Raw genomic sequence first — 20803 nt, forward strand, 5'->3', positions numbered from 1 at the left:
TTTTTTTTAAATCAGAAAACAAAATATCTCTCCCAGAAATACACCAGCAGTTTCCCTCTTAGGCCTTATTGGCCAGAACTGGCTACCCCTAGCTGCATGGACACTTTCCAACCTCTGTAGTGAGAAGGAGAAAGGAGATTAGAAATGGCTGTGGATAGGCCGGGCATGGTGACTTATGCTTGTAATCCCAGCAGTTTGGGAGGCCAAGACAGGTGGATCACTTGAGGCTAGGTGTTCGAGACCAGCCTGGCCAACATGGCAAAACTCCATCTCTACTAAAAATACAAAAAATTAACCAGGCTTGGTGGTGCACACCTGTAGTCCCAGCTGCTTGAGAGGCCAAGGCAAGAGAATTGCTTGAACTTGGGAGGCAGGGGTTGCAGTGAGCCAAGATCATGCTCCTGCACTCCAACCTGGGCAATAGAGTGAGACTGTTTCAAAATAAAGAAAAGAAAGAAAAAGAAATGGCTGTGGATATCCAGCTAACAAAGTTTGCCACAAGGGACCTAGTATAGTATGAAATGCCTCCAGGCCATCATAGGCTGTAACAACCTGAACATTAAAGATTCAACATATTCACGTGTGAAGGTGATCTGGCTGTGACATCTGTCACCTCATTGATCGCCAGGGTTGATTTAGCTGATCTGGCTAGGCGGGTATCCCCTTCCTCCCTCACTGCTGCATGTGTGTCCCTCCCGAAGCTGTGTGCTCAAAGTGGACAACCATCTCTGATAGAGGAGGACCAGTCTTCGGCCAAGGGTATAGAGTAGCTGTGCTCCCCTGCTAGAACCTCCAGACAAGCTCTCAAGATTCAACATATTCATGCATGCAGTGGAGTTTTTTTGAAGGCTTTCTCTGGGTCAGACCCTGAAGATAAAGCAGTGTATAAGATAGACACAACTCCTTCCCTTGAAGAACTTAAAGTCTAGAAGGGGAAAAAGACAGTAGACAAATAATTACACTAAAATATGGTGAGCATATCATTACCAGATACTAGTGACCTCCACCAGGATTTTAGCCCAAATCCAATTGCACCAGCCTGATCTGCAGCTTAGAAATCCAGAAAAGATTTTTTTTTTTTTTTTTTTTTTTTTTTTTTGAGATGGAGTCTCACTCTGTTACCCAGGCTGGAGTGTAGTGGTGAGGTCTTGGCTCACTGCAATCTCCGTCACCCTAGTTAAAGCGATTCTCCTACTTTAGCCTCCCAAGTAGCCGGGACTATAGACAACCACCACCACGCCCCACTAATTTTTGTATTTTTAGTAGAGTTGGGGTTCCACCATGTTGGCCAGGCTGGTCTTGAACTCTTGACCTCGTGATCCACCTGCCATGTCCTCCCAAAGTAATCTGTAATCTCCCAAAGAGATTACAGGCATGAGCCATCAAGCCCGGCCTGGAAAAGATCTTTTCAACTAAATAGATCTAAGGACTCTTTTAACTTGATACCCCATCCAACCACTCATCCAACCAACCAACCAACTTATTTCAAGGGTGTGTTTCAAACACGGGTATTACAAATAGGCTTTTTTTTTTTTTTTGTAGTTTCACAGGTATGCCTGTAATAAGCAGTTTTTGTGTTCATCTGTCACATCCCAGCTCTTTGCACTGTGTTAAGAACCTGGACCCTGACAAGGCAGGTTAAACAGTTTCTCAGGGTGAGGTTGTAACCCTCTGCTGTTCTAACTTCGGCCTCTTGCCCTGCTTCTGCAGGGGCTGCAGGATGCTGCCAGGCAGTGAGCATGGCTGCAGGCCAGCACAGGAGCATGGGGGGCTTGCTCACTGCACATGGGTATCATTTGGACAAACTGGAGCTTCTGGAAAAATCAAAGAACAAAGCCCCAGCCCTGAGAAAAACCTACAATGGACTCCGCCAGGTCCAAACAACGGCTGGGCCACTTGTGGCAACATAAAAGGCCAACATCCCGGCCATGAGTAATGTGCTCTTGGCAGCTGTTAAAAGGGGCCTAAAACCCCACTGGCTCCCAGACCCAGCCGGACGGGCCAGGTGCAGGCTGACAGGAGAGCTGTGTTGATTTTAAAGGCCAGAGATGTTATTTTGAGGTTTGACTGTTTATGTCTCATTACTGCTAATTTCCATGAGTTTGCAGGCCTCGTTCTGTCAACTCTATCCCCTGGTGGAGAAATCTATCGACACATGAAGGCTATTCACTAACCTACCCCCGCCCCCAATTTTTCTGTGTGATGAGAATCATTTCTGGGAATACAACCATCTACATGTGGAAGTTTCTTAAGCAATTTTAGTTTGGGTTTGTGGGTCCCTCTCCTCTGAAGTTCTCTCATTTGGTATGAGCAGGGCTGGCCTGGGACACATTTAAACCGCGTCGTAACCTTCTAGTTCCCCTCCTCTTAGGAAGCTTGTAACTATGAATACAGTGGCCTGTAGAAACACATGAAAGTATTAGCTTTCTTTTATGAAGTTAGAAAATGAAATGAGAAAAGATCAGATTCATAAGACAAAAGAATATGTAACATGAGGGATGAAAATTGACAAAAAATGTGCAGGGGACAAAAGGCTCCTTCCTCCCTCCCCCCGACATTTTTGTATGTTCTCCATGCAGCCCTTTGACTGTGTAGGCCCGCATCCCACAAACCTCCTTCTTGGTTCCGAGTCCTACCTTCCGCTGCTCCTGACAAAGGCTTTTCTTAACATTTTTAATGGAAAATTCTAAACATATACACAGTAATCTAATAGTATAACGAACTCTCATGTACCCATCACATTCTGCATCTCTATATTATCTACACCTCCAATCTCCCATTGCATTATTATTTTTCTTAGAGTTATTTAAGGCAAAATTTACATGTATTGAAATATTCAGCTCTTGGGCTCTTAGCTGTCCAAGTTTGACAAATGGAGACATCACCCATGTAACTTACTCCCTATCACAACATAGAATTTCCCCCTCCCCTGAGAGTTCCTTCATGTACCTTCCCAGTCAATCCCCCCGCCAGGCAAACATTATTCTGATTTTTTTTTTAAACCTCAGGTTTATTGTTCATTGTTGGCCTGTTGTAGAACTGACAACCATTTTTCTGATCTGCGTCCTATCTTTGAACTCTACTCTTAGTTTCCTAACACAAGAGCTGGCTTATCTACTAAGACAACACACCCATCTACGGGTAGGTGCTAATGGATAGATGTGTTACTTCTCTCAAGTCAGACCTTGGCATTTCACAGAGGTCTTTGGAGATAGAAACTAGCCTCAAAAGGTCCTTCTTCCAAGGTGAGATCTTGTGGCAGGTTGTGGTAAGGGAGGCATATGAGGGGCCCTTCAACTCTTATCCCCTGGAGCCTGTTGGATATGGTACCATATGTATGGGAGAATATAGGGTTCATAAACTGATACACAGGCAGCTCTTGCTTGTGAAATCTTGGCTTACAAATGCTCTCTACTTCCTTGCCTCATTAGTAGGACTTATTCTCACTGTTTTGAGGCCATCTCCCTGAGCCAGTTCCCCTAACCCTTTCTTCTGCTTGGCCGTGACACTGCTATTGCCTCTTACTCTCAAGCCAGTCCTGACATGGCTAACAGAGGTGCCAGGAACCGTCCTCATGTTCTGACTGTCAACTTCTCTGCTGAGGCATGAATTTGAACATTGGACTGTTCTACCTTAAACAAAGGTTTAGGTTGTCTTTTTGAGACAGGGTCTTGCTCTGTTGCCTAGGCTAGCATATAGTGGCATGACCATGACTCACTGCAGCCTTGACCTCCTAGGCTTAAGTGATCCTCCTGCCTCAGCCTTCTGAGTAGCTGAGACCACAGGTTCATGCCACCACCACAACTAATTTTTTTTATTTTTTGTAGAGTCGGGGTCTTGCTATGTTGCTCAGGCTGATCTCAAACTCCCAGGCTCAAGTAGTCCTCTTGCCTAGGCCTCCCAAAGTGCTGGGATTACAGGGATGAGCCACCACACCTGACCTTTTCTACAGTTAATACCAAGTTGTCTTCTCTGAGATAGGAAAGATACCTTTTCATGTAGCTCTGGATCTCAGCAGAGAGGAAAGAATATTTGTTAAGCATCTATTATGCTCCAGGCTCTTAATCGGTCTCTAGGATAAGGTAGCAGCAAGATATACCCCAAATGCCTGGCTTTTGCAAGTCATTCAGCAGGGCTTTGACCCTCCAGGGGTCAAACTAGGGCTTGGCTTCACTAAGGGAGACGTGATAACATCACTATTATTATAGCTACAGTATGTCGGGCACCCACTGCGGAGCAAGCACTTCATATACATTATCTCTTCTAATGCTTTTGAAGGCGGACATTTTAGTCTTCACAGCAAAAGGGGGAGGGAACAAACGCTGATTGTATATTGATTTGCAACTCACATCCCAGCCTATGAGGTAGGCCCTAGTATTATCCCCTCTTGAAGATTAAATGAGATAATACATGTAAGGTCTTTAGAACAATGTCTGCCCCATAGAAAGTAGTACATAAACATTTAACTTTATTGTTATTAGGTAATTCACTTGCTCAAGGTTACATTGCTAGAAAGGAGTGCAGAATGGGTCTTGGGTTGTTGGTTTTTTCCCTCCCACACTTCCCAGAGATGGTTTTGAAGTCTTGGGACCCAGAAGACATGACACTAACCTTAATTAAGCTCAGTTCTTAGTGTTTGGCAGGGTGTTGGTGGGATGTGCAATTTACAGTGGAATAGGAGAGGTTTCTTCCAAGATGGAGGATGTCTTAGCTTGTTAGGGTTGCTATAACAGAATACCATAGACTGGATAGCTTATGAACAACAGATATTTATTTTCTCATGGTTCTGGAGGCTGGGCTTTCGAGATTAAGAGGCTGGTGGATCCAGTGCCTGATGAGGGCCCTCTTCCTGGTCCTTGCCATGTCCTCACATGACAAACAGGGCAAACAAGCTCTCTGGGGTTTCTTTTAAAAGTGTACTAATCTCATTCCTAAGTGGTGCACCCTCATGACCAAAAGCTAACCTCCAATACAATCATCAAATTGGGGGTTAGAATTTAAAGATATGATTTTTTTGGTAGTCACCAACATTCAATCCATTACAAATGAGAATCCCCCCTCTGGATTCTGCTCCCTGGAATGTAACCTGCATTCCTGTCCTCTTTAAAAAGTCTATGCTGGTACATCCACCATTTGCTTAGAGCCCTGGTCAATTAGATGGCTGTTAGATCACAGATTTATCTAAGACATCATGTCTATAGGAAATCAATGAATCTAAACATTTATTAAATGCCTATTGTGTGTCAAGGCAATTAAACAGGAATATGTGCATTTCAGCAAGATTTCTGGAATAATCCTTACCATGACCTAGATGCACTGATTTCCATCTGTTTTTTGACTTCATCCTCTGCCCCCCTCTCTTGCTTACTGTGCTCCAAGAACACGGGCTGTCTTTCTAGTCCACTGACACATCAACATCATGCCCAACACAAGACCTGCACGAAGAATTGCAGATGACCTTCTCAGAACAGAACGCTCCTCCTCCAAATCTGTTCATGACTGGCTCTTTCCCATTGCTCAGGACTCAGCTCCCAAATCCCCATCAGAAAGGACTGACTAACCTAGAACCACTCCCACCTCCACCCTGTTTATTTTTATTTTTTAAAAATTACATTGCTCTCTTTATTTCCTACTAAGAACTAATCCCAAACTAAAAATATCTTACAATTACTTAGGAAGCTGCACGAGGGGGAGGCATCTCAGTCTGATGATTTAATGCTATATCCCCCGAGCCTAGAACAGTGATCTCAGTATTTGTTGGATGCATGATGGATAACAATAATAATAATAACTTAGGTAATGAATTGCTGCCACTCATGGTCATGTGTTCCTTTCAATAACCAGTGGAGACAAGGAGGGCAATTATATTTATATTGCAGGAAGAGAAACTAAGTCTCAGTTGTGAAGACTGTAGATACAGTGCTTGTTCCATTTTCCTTCTTAAGCTTTCTTCATCCTTTACTGCATGTCCAGCACTATGCTGGGAGCTGAATTTACCCAGGATGGAGTGCAGTGGCACGATCTCAGCTCACTGCAACCTCCGCCTCCTGGGTTCAAGTAATTCTCCTGTTTCAGCCTCTTGAGTAGCTGGGATTACAGGTGTCCACTATCATGACTGGCTAATTTTTGTATTTTTAGTAGAGATGGGGTTTCACTGTGTTGGCCAAGCTGGTCTCAAACTCCCGACCTCAAGTGATGCACCCACCTTGGCCTCCCAAAGTGCTGAGATTAAGGTGTGAGCCTTAATCTTGTCTGGCAAGTTTCTGTATTTTTTTAAACAGGGGGTTTTAACACTCCCTTTCTTTTGAGGACACTTTCTCTCTTTAGCTTTTGCAGGCTTATAGCACAGCAGGGAAAAAAAATGCATTTGAGACAGTAAATAAAGGCTCCTTGCAGCTTTTCCAGCAGAAATTGGTGAATCTCCTACTGCTTTGTAGGTCTTTGAAATAGGAAGAATTTTCTTCTGCCTTTTTTTGAAAAGGCTATGCTGGTACATCCGTCCTTTCGACAGAGCCCTGGTCAATTAGATGGCTGTTAGATCATAGATTTATGTAAGACATTATGTTTCTGAAAAAGCTATCCTAAAATAAATGGGTAAAATGATATCAGTCACTAGAAAAGGAAATATGAGATAACCATGTTGCTGCAAAAAGGAAGGGAGGAACTGCTCTAGGATAAGAACTGGATGTGTGTGGAGAAGCGGAGGATGGATATTTTCTCTGAGTGGGGGGTGCCCTGTGTAACAGAATGATGAATACATGCTATCTGGGGAAAATTTTTATAAGACTTCATTTTAAAAATCACACACAGATAGACAAACAGACACACACACATCAATCAATCAGCATTACTTATTATTTGCATTTCAAAAAGATTTCTCAAATGATAAAATAATTATTTTAATATCCAAATAAAAACTTTTGAGTGTATTAAGTACTATACCACGCACCTTTACAGTTTCTTATTCAATCTTTAAAACCACTGTATTAGGGTTCTCTAGAGGACAGAATTCTCTCTCTCTCTCTCTCTCTCTCTCTCTCTCTCTCTCTATATATATATATATATATATATATAAAATAGGCTGTCTGCAAGCTGGGGAGCAAGGAGAGTCAGTCCGGGTTCTAAAACTGAAGAACTTGGAGTCCAGTGTTCGAGGGCAGGAAGTATCCTGCATGGGAGAAAGATGTAGGCCGAGGAATTAGGCCCATCTCTCTTTTTATATTCTAGTCTTGCTGGCAGCTGATTAGATGGTGCCCACCCAGATTAAGTGGCCTTTCCCAGCCCACTGACTCAAATGTTCATCTCCTTTGGCAACACCCTCACAGACACACCCGGGATCAATACTTTGTACCCTTCAATCCAATCCAGATGACACTTAGTATTAACCGTCACAACCACCCTTTCCTTTGAGGTGGGTGTCTAATCTGCACTTTTAGAGGAGAAACCAAAGCTCAGAGAAAGTGCTTAGGGATCTTGCCCAAGTGGCACAGTAAGTGGCAGAAATGAATTTGGACCTAAATTCAGGGTTCTTTTTACATTTACATTTTAAAAATGTAGTCCTAAATAGAGACTTGTCCTATAACACATAAAATTTGATTCTGTTTAATGAAAGATGTATTTGTCAGGAATTTTTCAGGAATTTTTCCTTCAATCAACCACTGTTCATTGTCCTTGTGTCATATCCATCTTTCAGGCACATATTCAGGGTATCAGCATGTTTAGCTCTCACATGCCCCCAAGCACAGGGGGCTGGCTCCACTATCCTGTTTTGAGGACCCATGTTTAGAAATTCATTCTGCTTAAAGAGAGACAAGGACAGTTGAGAGGGTGGAAAACAATCCAGTACAATTAACATGTCAATAGGGGCAACGTGAAACCCAGTGTTGAGCAATTTGGGCCTGTGTGAACAAACAACTGAAATAATTTCAAGCCCTTTAAGAGTGGAGTGTGTGTGTGTGTGTGTGTGTGTGTGTGTGTGTGTGTAGGCATGTGCTTGCACACAAGCCTAGCTTACAGGTTTTTCGTGGTTTTTGTTTGTTTGTTTGTTTTAGACAGGGTCTTGCTCTGTTGCCCAAGCTGGAGGGCAATGGCACAGTCATGACTCATTGCAGCCTCAACCTCCTAGGCTCAAGCGATCCTCCCACCTTAGCCTCTGGAGTAGCTGGGACTATACAGGCATATGCCACCACACTGGCTAATTTTTGTATTTTTTGTAGAGATGAGGTATCACCATGTTGCCTAGGCTGGTCTCAAACTCCTGAGCTCTAGGGATCTGCCTGCCACAGCCTACCTAAGTGTTGAGGTTACAGGTGTGAGCCACTGTGTCTGGCTAGGTTTTTTTTTTTTTTTTTTTAATTTAAAAGAACATATTTTTAATTTTTACAGACTTAGGGAGTACAAGTGTAGATTTGTTACATGGACATACTGCATAGTGACAAAGTCTGGGGTTAGTTTTTTTTTTTTAAATTGGCTTTAACTGAATGATCAATCACTGAAATAAATTTCACCTTAATTTATTGGATTACCATAAGAATGTTTGGTTAGAAAGAAACTGAAGAATCACAGAATCTCAAAGCAGTTCCCACCAGACAAATCCATCCTCTATATTTTTGAGATAAGCAAATAGAGGCTGAAAGAGGCTTAAGGGTCTCAAAGTCTCTTCAGTGAAGAGAGACCCCCAGTATCTCAGCCTGCGGCTGCCAGAGGCAATTGCCTTGGAGAACTCTGTTCTCACTCCTGGACTTCTGATGTCACCTAAGCAGAAATACTCATTTGTGCCTGGTATGGAAGATTATTTTCCTCAGGTTCAGTCACACTGTAGTGTGGAAAGGGATTTAGTTTAATGCCTGAGTGGGCAAATGTGATGCAAGAGGTTTGTACACTGAAATACCTATGTGAAAATCTTCTTACCTGGCATCTCCTTGGCGGCATTCAGGCACATGTGGACACCTTGTCCAAGGAGTCTGGATGAAGGCCAGGAGTCTTGCACAGCAAGTATGTGTGTTGAATCAACATTTCTGGTTATGACTCTCCAGGGACTCTTCTTTGAAGATTATGCAACTCCAGCTAAGAGGATGGGCTTTCCTTACCAGCTTTACACACTGGATTAATGTTTAAAAAACAAACAACAGCTTCTTTACCCTCTTTTTGAGATTTTATGTCTCTGTTTCTGGCTAAGTAGTGTTTAGGGAAGGAGAGAGAATTCTGTTAGACATGAAAATGGATTTCTAATTTTTGTTTTAATTTGCAAGTTATTTTTTATTTGTGGAATTTGAATCATACATCAAGTGAAAATATTATTGAACTTTTTAAAAAGAAGGCTATTATTTGTTTTTCAAAATACAACAGTATTCTCTGCTTAATGATTTTTTTCTTGTCATTTATGTGACCTCCAAGTTTTTTTAAATCAATTTAGTTTCAAAAATAAAACAGGCTGCGCATGGTAGCTCATGCCCGTAATCTCAGCTGTTTGGGAGGCTGAGGCACAAGAATTGCTTGAACCTGGGAGGAGGAAGCTGCAGTCAGCTGAGACCATGCTACTGCACTCAAGCTTAGGGGACAGAGTGAGACTGTCTGAAAAACAAAACAAAACGAAATTCACAACTAGTCAAAACTATTCCTTAGGATCACATGGCCCTTGGTCTCATAATTCTGTATGGAAGACTTCTTTTCTTAAAGTAACATTTCTTCTCTCTCTCTCTCTAGATTTTATATATATATATAAATTTTTTTTTTTTTTTGAGACAGAGTCTCGCCCTGTCACCAGGCTGGTGTGCAGTGGTGCGGTCTCAGCTCACTGCAACCTCTGCCTCCCAGGTTCAAGCGATTCTCCTGCCTCAGCTTCCCGAGTAGCTGGGATTATAGGCACCCACCATCACACCTGGCTAATTTTTGTATTTTTAGTAGAGACAGGGTTTCACCATCTTGGCCAGGCTGGTCTTGAACTCCTGACCTCATGATCCACCTGCCTCGGCCTCCCAAAGTGGTGAGATTTCAGGTGTGAGCCATCATGCCTAGCCCTCCTGGTCTCCCTTTACCGCTCCCCCGACCTCTGGTGTTTGGGCATAAGAACTGGTAATGCGTGGCTCAGCCTCATGGGCTCCACTTTCCTGTTAGCTTGGCTGCCTGCAGAGAGTATGTTCTTTGGTCTGTTCTCTGCATAGTGTTGTTAGCGGGGCACATTTAATCCCTGTGAAGAAAGCCTGTGGCTTTCCAATTCTTCCTGTGACCAGGCAGATAAGTTTAATTTGGGGCAAAATGTAAGTCACATATCTAAAACCATGATCTCCAATCTAGCTTTACCAGTGATCAAGATAAAGTTTTTTGTTGTTTTTGTTTTGTTTTGTTTTGCTTTTTGAGATGGAGTCTCACTTTATCTGTCGCCCAGGCTGGAGTGCAGTGGCACCATCTCAGCCCACTGCAACCTCCGCCTCCTGGGATCAAGCAATTCTCCTGCCTCAGCCTCCCAAGTAGCTGGGATTACAGGCGTGCGCCACCATGTGGGGCTAAGTTTTGTATTTTTAGTAGAGACAAGGTTTTGCCATTTTGGCCAGGCTGGTCTTGAACTCCTGACCTCACATTATCCACCTGCCTTGGCCTCCCAAAGTTCTGGGATTACAGGTATGAGCCATAGGGCCTGGCCCAAGATAAAGTTTTTGATCTTCAACTGTCTGCCTCTGGTGTCTATCTCTCATTTGGTTTTAAACTCAAATGGGGGGAAAAGGGCTTAGTTTTATAAAACCTCAATGCATATAATGTTGTGTAGGCAAATTCTTAGTGTTTTTCTATAACCTAATGTTTTGAACTGGGAGTAATCTATTTTGGTCAATATTTCAAGGGTGGAAAGCACTACTATAGGAATCGTAACAAATCTGAATCATTTAGGAATAAGATTTTTTTACTTTTTATTAGTTTTCACTTTTTAAAAATGCCCATTATGTACAATTAGAAAAATAGAAAAAAGTGGGATAAATACTTTTATTATAAGACCCCCATTTGAAATATACTAAAGCCACTGTTTCGGTATATTTTCATTAAGAATATTTTCTGAGCTGGGCACGGTGGCTCATGCTTGTAATTCCAGCACTTTGGGAGGCTGAGGCAGGCAGATTACTTGAGGCCAAGAGTTCTAGACCAGCCTGGCCAACATGGTGAAACCCTGTCTCTTCTAAAAATACAAAAATTAGCCAGGCATAGTGGCATGTGCCTGTAATCCCGGCTGCTTGGGAGGCACAAGAATCTTTTGAACCTGGGGTCAGAGGTTGCAGTGAGCCAAGATTGTGCCACTGCACTACAGCCTGGTCAACAAAGCAAGACCTTCTCTCTCAAAATAAATAAATAAATAAAAAGAATATTTTTTTATGAGTAGCACATCCTTGTGGCTGCATTAGCAATTTTGTAAGGGAGGCTGCTGATAGATTATTAATCAATGCAAAAGCAGAATCTTGACTTAATAATTAGTTGTGGTCTACCTAATATATCTATACCTAAAAAGCTTTTTAAATGTAGAACTTTAGGAAGACAATAAATTGTTGAGAATGACCAACCTACCCATTGTGAAAAGAACTAGAGTTTGCTTACAAGATTATATGCAACAAACTACAAAAAATGAACAGTGACATCTGACTCCAGACCCTAGTTCTTCCTCAAAAAGAACCAGTAGCCGGGCGCGGTGGCTCAAGCCTGTAATCCCAGCACTTTGGGAGGCCGAGGCGGGTGGATCACGAGGTCGAGAGATCGAGACCATCCTGGTCAACATGGTGAAACCCCGTCTCTACTAAAAATACAAAAAATTAGCTGGGCATGGTGGCACGTGCCTGTAATCCCAGCTACTCAGGAGGCTGAGGCAGGAGAATTGCCTGAGCCCAGGAGGCGGAGGTTGCGGTGAGCCGAGATCGTGCCATTGCACTCCAGCCTGGGTAACAAGAGTGAAACTCCGTCTCAAAAAAAAAAAAAAAAAAAAAAAGAACCAGTGGTAACCTTTTTCCAGCATGTATCTTCCAGCAGTCCACAAAATTGCTGGCTACCTGCTGCCTTGCTATGTATGGACCTCACCAGAAGCCCTGTGATGTATCAGCTCTGTTTCCCTTGCTAACTGCAATGGCCGACCACTAAGCTCCCTCCAGTGGGCTATTCCCCTAGGCTCTCCTTGGGGCTGTAATCTCTCTGCCTAGTCAGTTTTCTCTTGAGCACTGTAACCATGGGAGGGACATGTTTAACACTTTTCAGTGAAAAGACTCATTTCCTCTGGAGTCTAAGTTGAAGAAGGATATTCTCACAGGCAGGTCGTAGACTGTGTTAAACACTTCCTGTGTGATGTCATTTAACACTGCAATCTCCTACAACCCAGCAGTAATGCACGGGGACTAATGTCATCCAATAATGCAGGGTATATGGGCTTTATTTTAAAACACAGTTGTAAATTATGTACTATACCACATATATCCAATAAAAGACAGGATTTTCCTAAAAATGTTCTTCTGAAAACAGTCACCATATGTTCAAGTCTTTACAAAGTTGATCATACTGTAGAAGGCTCCTTCTCAATTATTTTGTTTTGAATAACAACATATTATTTAGGGAAGACATATTAGTTTGAAAAAACCTTCAACCAATGCTAGTTCTTCATGTTTATTGAGGTCATCTGCTGGAATATTTAAAAGTTACTGACAAACTTAATATGGAGTCAATAATTCATTCCTGAGGTTACTACTACACAATTTTAAGTGTTGGTTATATTTATAAAGTAAGTTTTTTTAAAAAATTATTTAAAAAAGTATAAGTGGTTATATTAATACACATCTATGTGGCAAATTTGAAAAATTATCTATCCTACAACTCAATAAAAAAGACAAATAATTCAATTAAAAATAGGCAAAGGATCTGAATAGACATTTCTCCAAAAAAGCTATACAAGAAACCAATAAACACATGAAAAGATGCTTAGCATTATCATAGAAGTACAAATCAAAGCTATAGTAAGATACTACTTCATAATTACTAGGTTGGCTGGAAACAAAAGTCAGATAACCACAAATGGTGGTGAGGATGCGGAGAAATCAGAATTCTCATACACTGCTAGTGGAAATGCAAAATGATGCAGCTGCTTTGAAAAAAATCTGACAGTTCCTCAAATGATTAAATATGGTATTACCATATTCTACTCCAGGTATATACCTAAGCAAAATGAAAACATATGTTCACGTAGAAACATGTACATGAATGTTTATAGCAACTTTATTCGTAATAGCCAAAAGCTGGAAACAACCCAAATGTTCATCAGCTGGAATGGATAAACAAGATGTTGTATATTTATACAGTGGAATATTATTTGGCTGTAGAAAGAAATGAAGCATTGATACATGCTACAACATGAGTAACCCTTGAAAATGTCATGCCAAGTGAAAGAAGCCAGTCACAAAGGACCACATAGTATATGATTCCATTTGTATGAAATCCAGAACAGGGAACTCTATAGGACAGAAAGTAGATGGGCCCCCCAGGCCCATTTGTTACTTGGGCTTGTGGGAGGGCATGGGCAGATAAGGAGGTGGTAGTTAAAGGGTACGGAGATTTCTTTTCAAAGTGATGAAAATGTGTTAAAACTGATTGTGGTAATGCTTACATATATCTGTGAATATGCAAAAAAATTGTATCATACACTTTAAATTTGGAAGTTGTATGGTATGTGAATTCTATCTCAAAAATTCAACATCTGTCGATAAAATACAATTATCCACTGAAAAAAAGGTCAGCTATCCTAATAGTTTATAACTGGTTGGTTGTAACTTATAATAAAAATTCCAGGGTCAGGAACCTTTATAAAATAAAAAGTAGCAAATCACAAATAAGATAAAACAAAACTAAGTCTTTGTTTTTGTTTGAGACAGAATCTTACTCTGTTGCCCAGGCTAGAGTGTAGTGGCATGATCTTGGCTCACTGCAGCATCTGTCTTCTGGGTTCAAGCAATTCTCTTGCCTCAGTCATAGAATAGCTGGGATTGCAGGTGCACACCACCATGCCCAGCTAATTTTTGTATTTTTGGTAGAGACAGAGTTTCACCATGTTGACCAGGCTGGTCTCAAACTCTTGACTCAAGTGATCCGCCCACTTCAACCTCACAAAGTGCTGGGATTGCAGATGTGAGCCACCCCATCCAGCCTTGTTTTTGTTTGAACAAAAGGTCTTGGTCTGTTGCCCAGGCTGGAGTGCAATGGTGTAAGCATAGCTCACTGCAGCCTCAAACTCCCAGGCTCAAGTGATCCTCCCATTTTGGCTTCCCAAAGTGTTGGGATTACAAGCATGACCCACTATGCCCACCCAAAAAGAAAACCAAGTAATTCACAGGCATTAGTTCACTATTGATGAATGTTAGAAAGCCAGCTCATTATTCTGAAAACTTATAAAGAGAAGGAATCAAACATTTATCTTGCCTTTCCTAAAGGTTGCACCTTAGGGTAATCAAAAGTTGATGAGGAAACACTTTTCCTACTGGAAGTATTCTAGCTAGCAAATTAAGAAGAAATGATAGAAGCAGAGTATCACCATTTTGTGCCCTTTCTGAAATGGTGAATCTAGGTAGTGATGATTAATGGTTATAATAACACAAAAAGAGAAACAACCAACCAATTAGCCTCTTGATGAAAGTGCTAAGAAATATTCTTGCCAAAAAACAGATAGAATGTGAATGTGATAAATTTTCTAGAGCTACCTACTAGTTCCCCGGAGTTAAAGGGGAGCGGAGGAACATTTATGAGACATCACAGGAATGTACTCAGCAAAATTCCAGATGTGGGAAACTCTAAAGGGCTGATCAACAAATGAATTGTATGCAAGGGAAAAAGAGCCAGAGGAAGGAGGACACTGATAGATTAAAAGATAATTTAAAAGCATATCAACTAAATGCAAGATATCGACCTAGTCTGGATCCTGATTTAAACAACTTTATGGCACAATTGGGGAAATCTGAACACTTACTAAATGTTTAAATGTGAAGAAATCATTAATTTTTAGGTACTATACTGCTATTGCAGTTATATTTTATAAAAAGAGCTTTCTCTTAGGGATACGTATTGAAATATTTTTGGGTGAAATGATAAGATGTCTGGGATGCTTAAAAACAATTCAGATAGGAGGGTATGGAGGATTACGAACAAAGTATTGGCCATGACTTGATAGTTGAGATTTCTATATACTTCTACTTGTGTTTGAAGTTTTCTGTAATAAATTTTGTTTGTTTGTTTGCTTTTGAGACACGATCTTGCTCTGTCACCTGGGCTGGAGTGCAGTGGCACAATCATGGCTCACTGTAGCCTCCAAATCCTGGATTCAAGCAATCATCTCACCTCAGCCTCTAGAGTAGCTGGGACTACGTTTACATGCCACCATGCCTGGCTAATTTTGTTTTTGTTTGTTTGTTTTTTGGTAGAGATGGGTTTATCCCTATGTTTCTCAGCCTGGTCTCAAGGGATTCTCCCTCCTTAGCCTCCCAAAATGCTGGGATTATAGGTGTGAGCCACCATAGCCAGCCTGTAATACATTTTTTGTTTTTAAGAAAAAAGTGCTAAGTTGCAAATAATTTGAATGGAAGTGAAGATGAGGTGGTCAGGAAAATTGGTAGAGAAGGTCTCTTTAGAGGTGATGGAAGACACAGACATGAAACATGTCTATAAAAAGCTTGAATAAAATGTTTTCATGAAATGTGTGAGTGGAAAAAAGCAATTTTTAAAAATAATATTTTTTAATACATGCAATTTTGTATATGTATTTTAAACTAAATTACTGTTATATATTGTAAGAAGATAGTTAAATATTTCATCTTTGCATCAGTGGTCAAAACGACTTGGCTGTCTGATGAGTGCAGCCCCAGGCTCCAAGTTTCTGACTGCCCTCCTGTGTTGTGGTCGCATTCCTGGAAGGCAGTGGATCTGGAAGCACTGGCGGCCACAGACCATGAGAACTACTACTGAGCAAGCGCGTCCTACCTGACCACACGCAGGAGCTCAACCACGCTCCTTCCATGCCATGAAGGCAGCCAACACTTCCAAGTGCCGCTCTCATAGATTTGTTGTAGACTAGCTCAACCATCACAATGTCACCAAGAAACCGCCCCAACTCTGAGCCTCACTCTAGATTTCACGGATCATGGTGCTGCCCTCTTTTTACCTATTCTTGAAACTGAAAACTCTAGCTTCTATGGCAATGTCAACCTTTGGACCAGGATCTTATTAAGACTGTTAAATCAAGGTTAGCTTAAAGCCGCCTCCTTACATATTTTAATTTTGACCAAAAGGTTTCTCTGTACATCATGAACTGTAACAAGTGGAGGTGTAAACAGACCATAGCCTACACATGTGTCAATCACTGAGTTTTGACCAATCACATGTAGCCAACTGTTCCAATGGTGTTCAAATAAGGCAAACGCTGAGCTGTAACCAATCTAGCTGTTTCTATACCTCACTTCCGCTTTCTGCACGCTTTCCTTTTTCTGTTCATAAATCTCCTTCCACCATGTGGCTGTGCTGCAGTGTCTGGCTCCTTCCACCATGTGGCTGTGTGTGAGCCTACTCTGGCTCTGGGTTTCTGAATCGTTAATTGCTCAAACTCTTTTAAATTTAATTTGGCTGAAGTTTTTCTTTTATCAAGACCTACTACTTTGCAGGGTTTTCTCTGATGCAGAAGCTGCCTCCTCCTCCGCCGCCACCTGGAGGCCTTGCAGGGATGGTGAAGCTGTTCATCTGAAACCTGCCCTGGGAGGCCACAGAGCAGGAGATCCACTCTCTTTTCAAGCAATATGGCAAGGTGCTGGAGTATGACATCATTATGAACTATGGCTTTGTACAGACAAGATGGAGGCTGAGGATGCCATAGACAACCTGCACCATTACAAACTTCATGGGGTGAACATCAATGTGGAAGCCAGCAATAAGAAGAGCAAAGCTTCAACCAAGTTACACGTGGGTAACATCAGTCCCACTTGTACCAACTAAGAGCTTCAAGCCAAGTTTGAGGAGTATGGTCCAGTCATCGAATGTGACATCGTGAAAGATTATGCCTCCCACCATGGGCTACTGGGAATCCAGGTATTACAATGATGCATATGGAGCATTTGACTACTGTAAGCGATACTGGATCTGCTCTTAAGAGGCAGTAGCAGCAGTGGCAGCAGCTTCTGCATACGACTAGGCAGAGCAGGCCATGTCCCATCTGCCTCAAGTCCAAAGCACAACTGTGACCAGCCACCTCAACTCTAGTTCTGTCGAACCCGACGACAGACACCTATTGCCAAACTCTGACACTGCTGCCACTTCAGCTGCTATGGCTGCTTCTGCGGCCACCACTTCCTCCTATTGTAGAAAGGACAGGGGTCCACTGTATCATGCTACCACCATGCTCCTCATAGTTGGAGAGGGCTGTGGTTATGAGTCAGAAAGTGAGTTATCTCAGGCTTCAGCAGCTACACGGAATTCTCTGTATGACATGGCCCAGTATGAATGGGAGCAGTATGTGGACCGAGCCTGCTACTCAGCCTTTTAAAAACTGGAGGTCGGATAATCGCAGACTGAACCCTCGGGCTGCGGTCACATATGAGAACTTGCTCCCCAGGGTTCCCTTTGCCAGGATGTTTCCATTGCTTCATGTTTCAGTACACAAAAGGAATTTGTGACCAACTGTTTTCTTTCATAACTTAATTCTTCTAAGTTGACTTTTCTTTCATCCTGATACTAGCCTCTGTAGCCTTTTACTCTCTTGCTTGTATTCTCAGCCCCTGAGCAGCCTTAGGTAAGGATTATGCTGATACTCTCTTTTTCCTGTGCAGTGGAACCCCTCTTTATCTTGTTTCCCTAGGAGTTGAATCCTTTTCCCTACCCACCTGCAGCATCTCCTTTCCCTTTAAAATGACTATACAGTGGCAAGCAGCCTTTTACTCTGTTAGCTCTGGACTCTTAACATTGAAGTTAATCTTCTGAAATAGCTAGGACCACATTTTGTTGTTGTTGTTTTGTTTTTTTATGTCTGACCTGTGATTGTGGTACAGCATTAGCCGAAATTTAGCCTTGTTTTATTCCACTCCTCCCATTTAAAAAAATAATTATTTGACAAATAAATGTTTGTAACATATAAGAAAAATAAAGATAAGCATGAGCATAGTGGTCTGCATGTAGAGTATCTAGGGCTCTAAACTCCCAAATATTTACAAGTATTATCACTGTCCTGTTGTGTTTCTTTTTTTTTTTTTCTTTTTTCTTTTTTCTTTTTCTTTTTGTTACCTTGTTACTTGAGAACTCTTTTCTTATTTCTTTAGGCTAGTGGGCAGATATTAGGGTTTTCCTGTGTGACAGATGATAAAAAAAGTATTTTGAATGGAAGCTGCAACAAATCTACAAACTATGATTTGGGGTCTTTGCTTAAGTATAAGATATTTGATGAGGGCTTTATAATGCAGCATTAGTTTTCATACCTTCTGTCAAAAATAATTGCCTAAGGCCAGGCACAGTGGCTCACATCTGTAATGCAGTGTTTTGGAAGGCTGAGGTAGAGGATCACTTGAACCCAGCAGTTGGGCTGCGATTGTGCCACCACATCCAGCCTGAGTGACAGAGCAAGATCCCACTTAAAAGAAAAAAAAGAAGAACTGACTAAATTTAAATGGAAATATAAGCTTTTTCAGTTAAACATATTCCTAAAAAATAGCATTTTCTTCTGGGCTTTATCAGAAAAAAAATCATCCCCATTGTTAAAATTTATTCCAATTTTCCATCACCTGCCCATAAAATACCCAATTGTTTTAATATTTTAATCAGGATAAATTGGGACTGCATAATAGTCAAAGTTGCCTTCTATTCAGGCAAATATAATATAAGCAATTATGCATTTTCATTCAGTGCATTCAATGTCATATCCTAGCCATTTCCCTGTGCTATAATGAAATTACAGTAAATATAATTTTAATGGCCCCTTAGGGTATTAGAGTCACTGAAAGAAGATCTACATGGCTAGAACACACTGAACAATGGAGATGCAGAAGGGGATGGTGCTAGAGAGAGGGTGGAGACCAGAGTCTTTTAGGTTATGTTAGGGAATTTGGATTTCATCTTAAGTGAAAGGCGGGGTAGTGGTGACTGAGAGACTTGGGTTTTGGAGTCGGACTGACTGAGTTCAAATCTTAACTCTACACTGTTCTAGCTGTCAGTTTGGGCAAATTACTTAATTTCTCCAAGCTTCAGTTTCCTTATCTGTAAAATAGGATGGTAATCACAAGGCTGTGAAGACTAAGATAAGGCATGTGTTTAATGCATGATGATCTGCGAAGTGCCTGACACATTGACTATTAATAAGTGCAATGGGAAGCCATTGAAGTGTTTTTGTGTAGGATAGTGACATGACCCCATTTACTAGGTTTTTAAATAATTCCTCGTTTACATATGGAGGGCTCAGGGTGATTAGCTAGCTGGCTATCAGAAGAGAAGGCTTGGGCTAGGATGGTGACAGTGGGAAATGCAAGAAAAATTGTAGAGGAGAAATTGAGAGAGATTTGTAATCAATTGGATTGGGACGGTAAGGGAAGAGGATGAATCAAAGATGACTTCTAGGTCTCAGGTATGCTGGAACTACTGAGCAGATGGGAATCACTGAGATTTACTAAGAGAGTAACACTGAATGAAGGGACAATTTGGGAGAATATGTATTGGGATGTAAAGATCAAGAGTTTTGGACATGTTAAGTTACAAAAGATCTTAGAGACATTCAAGTGGAGATGTGTGTATCTGTGGTATTGGACAAATAGGTCCAGAGCTCAGAAAAGTCTGAGCTGAAGATAAAAATTTAGGATTAGGTGATATTTCAAATCTTGGAAACGGATGAGGTCATCTAGGGAGGGGAAAAGTTCATAAAGAGGACAGAGCTTAGAGCCATCCCCTAAGGAACTCTGACATTTAGAGGTCAAGTAGAGGAGAAATGGCAGACAAAGGAGAAAGAGATGGAACATCTAGAAAAGCAGAAGAAAGCATGGGAGAGAGGATGGCATCATGGAAGCCAAGAAAATAGAGTGTTTCTAGAACCAGGGAGTGCTCACTTCTGTGGAATGCTTCTGAAGCCATCCTGGGCAGCAAAAAGCATCTTGTGTGTTGCAGGCAATGGAGTAAGGAAGTAGAGGGCACATGTGAAGTCAGGCATTTTGAGAAGGGTTAGGATAGACCCTTTGTCTTATTTACTGCCAATTCTTTCCCAGCTCGCCTATTAATGATTTATTTGACTCACACCAGTTTCACATTTCTATGTAGGGATCAGCTCTACTTTGAAGGCTGAGGATTTCAGACAACTGAGAAGCTCTCACAGAACACAGAAAGCTGCCCTGACCTCCCCAGCTGCCTCTATCCCAGGCCACAGCGGCTTTGGTCATCCCGAGGGAGCCAGCGTGGAATGAGCCTGCCTGAGGGAGCAGGTGGGCACAGCCCACACATCCCAGCAGTGACCAGATCTGCTCTGTGAGCTACCTGGGAATGGAATTTCAGCCTGGGAACCCCTGCTGCTCCTGCAGTTGCGAGAGTTGCAAGAAAAGGGCTAAGGCAGGCATGGCATGCAATCAGAGTGTCTAGCAGAGCCTTCCAGCTCCCAGGATTTCTTCTATTTTTCTTCCCCTTTCACCTCTCTCTCTCTTAAACCAATATAATCTCTAAGCATATTTCTCTAAAGCCATTGATTAACAGAAAATGTGAAGTAATCCTGTTTGGATGGGGAAAGAGAAGCCTCTAGTTAAGAATAGCTATAGTTAATAAAAGCTAATTGTGACCAGTAAAAGCA

The 20803-nt window shown here is 41.7% G+C and overlaps 2 pseudogenes; both read left to right on the forward strand.

Annotated features, from left to right (window-relative positions):
• The window catches only part of LOC141581437 (large ribosomal subunit protein uL30-like), a 102831-nt pseudogene that overhangs the window by 20824 nt on the left and 61204 nt on the right, over positions 1-20803 (forward strand).
• Positions 16817-17536, forward strand: LOC104650085 (RNA-binding protein 4B-like; annotated as a pseudogene).

Source organism: Saimiri boliviensis, chromosome 15 (assembly GCF_048565385.1).
Source record: "Saimiri boliviensis isolate mSaiBol1 chromosome 15, mSaiBol1.pri, whole genome shotgun sequence".
NCBI classification, from domain to species: Eukaryota; Metazoa; Chordata; class Mammalia; order Primates; family Cebidae; genus Saimiri; species Saimiri boliviensis.